Genomic DNA, 8,522 nt, shown 5'->3' on the forward strand with positions numbered 1-8,522 from the left:
ATGTCCGCATTCGTTTTGAGAGCACTAGAATATAAAAGCAGGTATATAATGTTTAAAAGATTATTAATCGTAAAACCTCTATTCCAAAGAGATGTGTCGGCTAAGTGGTAGAATATATTCAAAATCAGGTGTAGGTGGATTTTTAGACTAAAGGTTGTAAAGTGGTATTGGGAACAGGCTGAGACAGAACTGAACCCTAGAGATTTCCCACACCATCCAATGAGAGCCTAGATGGTTCCAAAAGGAAATGTTTTCCAATCTATGAGTACTCAGGCAAATATGTCTTGTTTACAATTGATTTCTGGAACATCAGCTAAATGAGTTCTGTTTCCAAGGTTACCAGCAGCCTTTTCTGCAAAATTAGCACTTTATGTTCATGACCTGGTGACTTTCCAACAAATATTTAATAAAAAAACAATCTCATTCCAAACATGTTGACACTAGTTTTGCACACAAGGATCAGGATACATTCTCTACTATTTATTTCATTCCCCTTGCATGTTTTTCCTCTACCTGCTAAATTTTTGTAAGGTGTCCTTGAGACTCTTGAAAGGCGCCCATAAATAAAATGTATTATTATTATTATTATTATTATTATTATTATTATTATTATTATTATTCTGAATGACTTGTTTAATAACTTATGTCATTCAGAATTCCAGCTTTTTATTTGTAAGCTATTCATTAGCTTCAGAAAGGTGCACAAGAGCAACCAGGTCTTTGAGCCATTGGAATTCTGCAAATATAAAGTAGCAATGTTACAAAATGTTGAGATTTTAAAAATCAAGTCTGTAATTTATCGCATCAGATAAAGCATAAAAATAAGTTTAATTTGACACCTAATTCACTTTCATATCTCAAGTATTTAAAATGTTATGGCCATTTTCATACTCGGAAATTAGCATCTTGTTCCCTATTGATTTTCTATGGACATAACAAAAAAGCTGTGATCACGTGCTGTCAAAAGCCCATAACCTTCTTAAAAATTAAGAGAACTGAATGAAATTTTCAGTTATCGTAGATTGAACCATTCTGAAACAAACATAAAATAATCTAACTTGGATGACCTGAAATTAAAGCATATAATTAGTTAGTTACCCAAGTGTAGCAAATTTCAAACTTCAATTACTAGATCTAAACATCTATCCATTTCTTAATAAATGATTAACGTTTTTAAATAGCCCAAGTGTCCAAATAATATTCATAAATAATTCACAATAAAACATGATTTTAAAATCTCATTTACATTAATTTATAGGCCAAATGGAAGGAATTTAGTGTTCAATTGATGTAAATTAAAGTCCATTTTAAATCAGCTTTCTAGTGGGTTCCTGTGAACGCGCTGGTTTAGAACGTTCACATTGCGCTGGATTTGTGCCCTCAAATGCCCAGAAAAATACTGCGGGATATAAAGAGCCCAAAATGAGCTACTCGCTATAGAAAACTTTATATACAGGGTTCTTAAGAAGCCCCTTTTAATGTAAAAATAAGGTACATACCTTTAATTGTTTGCTTTATAAAACCCTGGGGCTGCGAGAGGTCGCGGGTTTAGAGAGTGATTTTTAAACTACTATAACTATTATACAAGGCCATAAAAACTAATAATACCTTTTGCGACGGGGTCTTTCAGCGATTTTTCGTTAATGATTTACTAGGCTGAACATTTTCGATTGCAACAGCCTAGTAAAAATCGCGTTTTAAACCCGCCCCCTCTAAACAGCGCCAAAATCACACACACGGGCTGGGACAGATTCTCAACGACGATTCAGGTAGGTTTTGCAACATACCTATATAAAGTGCCAGTTAAATGTCTGCTAAAATATGAGGAAGCAGAGAATACAACAAAGGTAACAGAGTGTGACCAATTACCTAACAATTCATCCCAAATACTTTACAGGAGAAAAACCAAACAAAGTCAATGGCTGAGCTATATCAATATATATTAAGATATGTAAACAAAAAACCTAATTGATAAGATAGGTATTAAGGAGTAGGAACAAATCTTAAAGAGGAATGATGAGGATGCAGAGTGGTACATGGGAATTCTGGTTTTAGGTTAATGGTACTAAATGCATAGTCAGTAAAAATGGACCAGTCAAAATGGGAAATAACAAGAGGCTGGATTGAGGATGCACAGAAAGATTGCAAGTTAACTCTTATAGGATAAGGAGAGTGAGACCTATCAAGGCTGCAGTGTTACATACATGGTTACAAAAGCTTGCACATCACAATTACACTAAATTCAAGCAAGAGTGAAGGTGTACAACGATTGGTAGATTAAGATTATTGTGCCATACTTTTCCACTTAGTTTTTAAACATCATTAATGCAGCCTAATTAAAATGAGCCGTCAGATTTTGTATCAGGACAGAAGACAAAGTAAACAAAAAGGGTGATGGATACATTTGAATCTTCTGAATCAGATGACCATGAGGGACCTTATTAAAATCCATGTACAGTATACAACATCCACCACCCTACCTTCATTAGACTCAATCAAGTTAGTGAGACATGACTTGCCACTTATAAGGCCATGCTGGCGATCCCTAATTGGCCCATTCTCTTCCAAATAGGAGTAAATCCTGTCTCAAAAAATCTCTCTTACAGTTTCCGTACCAATGACGTGGATTATAGTTCTCTGGGTTCTCTCAACTTCCTTCCTTAAACAAACAAAACTGGCCACTCCCCAGTCCTCCAGGATAGCCTGTGGATAGAGAAGAAACAAAGGTCCTCATCAAGGCCCACTGCAATCTACCCTCTTGTCTCCCACAGTAACCTGAGATTGATCCCCTTAATCCTGGGAATTTATCCACCTTAATATTCTTCAAGAGCTTCAGCACAACCTCCTTTTTGATCTCAAACTGCCCTAACATATACTCCACACTGATCTTGCTTTCCTCCAACACAGAGACTCTTCCGGTAGGCGGCGCGGCTCTGGCCAGCAGCGGCCTCTGCAGCCTGTCCGCGTTTTTATTATTTTTTGTCTGTGTTTTTATGTAGTTTTTGTTATTTTTTTGTTGGTGTGGTACGTGTGTGGGGGGCATGGGGTTCCATGGGAGGGGGGGGGGCAAACTTTTTGATCTCTCCCCTGCACTGGAGACCCGACCTTTTCTCGTCGGGTCTCAGGTGTCGTTGAGGCCGCAACGAGGAGCGGCCTCCAACAGGAAGAAGCCGGGTACTCAGGTGTCGACTCACCGTTGCCGTCGCGGAGCTGGCCGAGTCCAGAGCGGGTGGAGCGGTGGAGGAGCGCTGCTGCTGCCGCTGCTGCTGCTGCTGCTACCGGAGAGTCGGAGGCTGCTGCTGCGGGTCTGTGGATGACGGCGCCGGGAGCCCGCGGCTCCCTGGAGGGAGACCGCTTTTCGGGGCTCTCGCAACGGCGGCTTCTCCCGCCCGAGTTGCGGGGTCGAAGAGCTCCTGGAGCGGGGCCTACATCACTGCCCCGCGCGGCTGGAATGGCCGCGGACTCTGCGAGCGCACACCGGGGGCTCCAACACCAAGACCCGGTGTGCGACCTCGCACCACCCGGCGTGGCTTTAATGGCCGCGGGACAATCGCCATCGCCAGCCGGGGGCTATGACTTTGACTCTGACATCGGGAGGGGGAGAGTGCAGTGGAGACATAAGTTTATTTGGCCTTCCATCACAGCTATGTGATGGATGTTTATGTTAAATGTAATTATGTTGTGTCTGGGGTCTATTTGTGTGTAATGTATGGCTGCAGAAACGGCATTTCGTTTGGACCTCCAGGGGTCCAAATGACAATTAAATTGACTCTTGACTCTTGACTCTCTCTTAAAAGTCATACAGCATGTAAACAGGTTCATGGCCGAATTTGCCCACACTGTCCCACGTGCCCCATGTACACTAGTCCCACCTGCCTGTGTTTGGCCGATATCCTTCTAAACTTATCCATCCATGTACCTGTCCAAATGTTTTTTAAAAGTTGTGATGGTACGTGCCTCAACTACCTCCTCTGGCAGCTTGTTCCATGTACCTACCATCCTTTGTGCAAAAAGTTGCCCTCTGGCTCCTATTATATTTTTCCCCTTCACCTTAAACCTATGTACTCTGGTTCTTGATTCCCCTCCTATTCCCCTGCGTTAAAGACTGTTCATTCACCATACCTATTCCTTTCATTATCTTATACACCTCTGAAAGATCTGTAAGAACTCTGTGAGATCACCCCTCATCCTCCTGCACTCCAACAAGTCGTCTGCACAACCTCTACCCAAAGGCTTAAGTCGTCGTGTCCGAGCAACGTGCTTGTATATCTTCTCTGCACCCTTTCCAGCTTGATAACATCTTTCCTATAGCATGGTGAGTAAAACTGAATACACTACCCTAAATATGGCCTCAGCGATGCCTTGTACAACTGTAACATGATCTCCCAACTTCTATATTCAATACAGTAAATCCTTGTTTTAATGGACCCCATTATAACAGATTTTGGTTATAGTAGACGGACATGCCAAAGCCACCTCTGCTCGCACCATCTCTCCAGTCCTGGCTTTCGATGCCATCCCCGCCTTGCAAGCCCTTCTTCACCCACCGCAATGTCCAGTTGACACGGCTGTTGTTGCGGCTCACATTTTAGCCGCCCCGCTCACCCCCTCCACTACACTTTTGTGAATTAACCATCATTCACAGTGCTTTGTTTTAATTCTATACAATAATAATTTGGGGCGGCACGATGGCGCAGTGGTAGAGTTTCTTCCTTAAAGCGCCAGAGACCCGGGTTCGATCCTGACTACGGGTGCGGTCTGTACAGTGTTCGTACGTTCTCCCCGTGACCTGCGTGGGTTTCCCCGGTGCTCCGTTTTCCTCCCACTCTCCAAAGATGTGCAGGTTTGAAGGTTCATTGGCTTTCGTAAAATTGTAAATTGTCCCTGTATATGATAGTGTTAGGGTGCGGGAATCGTTGGTTGGTGCGGACTCACAGTGCGCTGTTTCTCTACAGTAACACTAAATAATACCTTACTTGGTTATAGCAAACAATTGGGAATAATGGACACCATTCCTCTCCTCCTATTGTCTGTTATAATAAAGGTTCATTGTACTCTAACTGATGAAGGCCAATGTGCCAAAAGCCTTCTTGACCACCCTATCTTCCTGCAATACCACTTTCAAGGAACTATGCACCTGCACTCCTATATCTCTGCACTCCTCTGCTCGACAACATTCGCCAGAGGCTTGCCCATTCACTGTGGTTATGCTTCCCGAAATGCAACACCTCACAGTTCTCTGTGTTAAACTCTATCCTCAACCTACCTGCCCAGCCATCCTGAACTAGTTTCTCCAAACTAACTTAAACTATAATGCCTGAGGCATGTTCCAGGCACTCACCATTCTCTATGTTAAAAAAAAACTTGCCCCACACATCTACTTTAAACGTTCCCCCTCCAACTATAATTAAAGCTATGTATTAAAGATATGACCTCTCGCCTTTGATATTTCTACTCTTGGGTAAAATATCCTGTCTACATTACCAATGCTTCTCATCATTTTGTATCAGGTCCCCCTTCAGCCTCCAACACTATAGAGAAAGCAATCCAACCTCTTTTTTTTGCTAATACCTTCTAATCCAGGGAGCATTCTGGTAATGGGGTGACCGGTACTGCACACAGTATTCCAAATGATGCCTGACCAAAGTCCTATAAACTTGCAACATCTTTTTTTCCTGACTCTTATACCCAACCCATAAAAGCAAGCATACCATCAGCCTTATTTGCCACTATATCAACGCATTACTACCTGATCTCTCTGTACATCAATGCTGTTCAGGGTCTTGTCATTACCTATATACCGTTTATACTGTATATATGTCACAAACGACAGCGGTCCCAGCACAGATCCTAGATCCCAGAATTCCCCAGGTCACAGTATCTGACAACTAGTTGAAAACTAGGATATTACTTGAATAGACCACCTCTACCCTAGCGCTTTGTTTTTTTTTGTAAACCAGCAACTGCAGTTCCTTGTGTCTACATGTCTATTTTCAATTGTTTAATCCCATTGAATAATATGTTACCTTAAAATGTGAATATTGAAGTGTGGAATGGAAATGAAACAGAAACAATATCCAAGTGTTTGACATTATAGGGCGAAACATTGCTTAAATTATACAACATTGTCATTGTCAACACTGTTTTGTGCAGTTCATAATAGCAATGGATGTAGCTATTACCAATGTTTCTTAGCCCTATTGTGGCATATTATTCTGCTGAGACCGCAAGGAAATTTGTTTTCTCCAGAGACGCTGCCTGACCCGCTGAGTTTACTTCAGCTTTTTGTGTCTATCTAATTTGATGAGGTGACTTGATGTTTTATACTGCACCTTAAAGGTAGGTATGTTACAAAACCTACCTGAATCGTGGCTGAGCATCTGCCCTACCCCGTGTGCGCGATTTTGGCGCTGTTTAGAGGGGGCGGGTTTAAAACGCGATTTTTACTAGGCTGTTCCAATCGAAAATGTTCAGCCTAGTAAATCATTAACGGAAAATCGCTGAAAGACCCCGCCGCAAAAGGTATTATTAGTTTTTATGGCCTTGTATAATATTTATAGTAGTTTAAAATTCACTCTCTCAACTCGCAACCTCTCGCAGCCCCAGGGTTTTATAAAGCAAACAATTAAAGGTATGTACCTTATTTTTACATTAAATGGGGCTTGTGTATAACCCTGTATATAAAGTTTTCTATAGCGAGTAGTTCATTTTGGGCTCTTTATATCCCGCAGTATTTTTCTGGGCATTTGAGGGCACAAATCCACTGCAATGTGAACGTTCTAAACCAGCGCGTTCACAGGAACCCACTAGAAAGCCGATTTAAATTGACTTTAATTTACAGCAATTGAACACTAAATTCCTTCCATTTGGCCTATAAATTGATGTAAATGAGATTTAAAAATCATGTTTTATTGTGAATTATTTGTGAATATTATTTGGACACTTGGGCTATTTAAAAATGTTAATCATTTATTAAGAAATGGATAGATGTTTAGATCTAGTAATTGAAGTTTGAAATTAGCTACAATTGGGTAACTAACTAATTATATGCTTTAATTTCAGGTCATCCAAGTAAGATTATTTTATATTTGTTTCAGAATGCTTCAATCTATGATAACTGAAAATTTCATTCAGTTCCCTTAATTTTTAAGAAGGTTATGGGCTTTTGACTGTCCACGATCACAGCTTTTTTGTTATGTGCATAGAAAATCAATAGGGAACAAGATGCTAATTTCCGAGTATGAAAATGGCCATAACTTTTTTATTACTTGAGATATGAAAGTGAATTAGGTGTCGAATTAAACTTATTGTTATGCTTTATCTGATGGGATAAATTGCAGACTTGATTTTTTAAATCTCAAAATTTTGTAACATTGCTACACTTTACTGACCGTTACCCTGTGGAACAACGCTCTAAAAGTACCATCTCCAGTACCTGTAATAAACCTGTGCCAATGTAAGCTTTAACGGAAATGTGCACCTTGGCGAGGAAGGCGGCTCACACATGTTCGTGACACTCCAAGTAGTCTGCGCAGTGTCCATGATACACCAGGGAATGTGCGCAGTGCCTTGCCAGTGTCTGTAATACACCAGGGAATCTGCGCAGTGCCTCGCCAGTGTCTGTAATACACCAGGGAATCTGCGCAGTGCCTCGCCAGTGTCTGTAATACGACATATGTCTGTTTGGAGTTTGTTTGTTTGTTTTTTTGCACAATGTCCGCGAGCATTGCCACTTTTCATTTCACTGCACATCTCGTATGTGTATGTGACGAATAAACTTTACTTGACTTGACAGGGACTCTGCTAATCACTGTAATACACCGAACAGTCTGTGCAGCCACTCACGGGTGTCCGTGATGCGCCATGGAGTGTGCGCAGACGCTCGTTAATCTCCGTGATACAGCGGGGAGTGTGCGCGGCCGCTCGGTAATCTCCGTGATACAGCGGGGAGTGTGCGCAGACGCTCGGTAATCTCCGTGATACAGCGGGGAGTGTGCGCAGACGCTCGGTAATCTCCGTGATACAGCGGGGAGTGTGCGCAGACGCTCGGTAATCTCCGTGATACAGCGGGGAGTGTGCGCCGCTGCTCGTTAATCTCCGTGATACAGCGGCGAGTGTGCGCTGACACTCGGTAATCTCCGTGATACAGCGGGGAGTGTGCGCCGCTGCTCGGTAATCTCCGTGATACAGCGGCGAGTGTGCGCAGACGCTCGGTAATCTCCGTGATACAGCGGGGAGTGTGCGCAGACGCTCGGTAATCTCCGTGATACAGCGGGGAGTGTGCGCAGACGCTCGGTAATCTCCGTGATACAGCGGGGAGTGTGCGCCGCTGCTCGTTAATCTCCGTGATACAGCGGCGAGTGTGCGCTGACGCTCGGTAATCTCCGTGATACAGCGGGGAGTGTGCGCCGCTGCTCGGTAATCTCCGTGATACAGCGGCGAGTGTGCGCAGACGCTCGGTAATCTCCGTGATACAGCGGGGAGTTTGCGCAGACGCTCGGTAATCTCCGTGATACAGCGGG

The sequence above is a fragment of the Leucoraja erinacea genome, chromosome 12, assembly GCF_028641065.1.
Source record: "Leucoraja erinacea ecotype New England chromosome 12, Leri_hhj_1, whole genome shotgun sequence".
NCBI classification, from domain to species: domain Eukaryota; kingdom Metazoa; phylum Chordata; class Chondrichthyes; order Rajiformes; family Rajidae; genus Leucoraja; species Leucoraja erinaceus.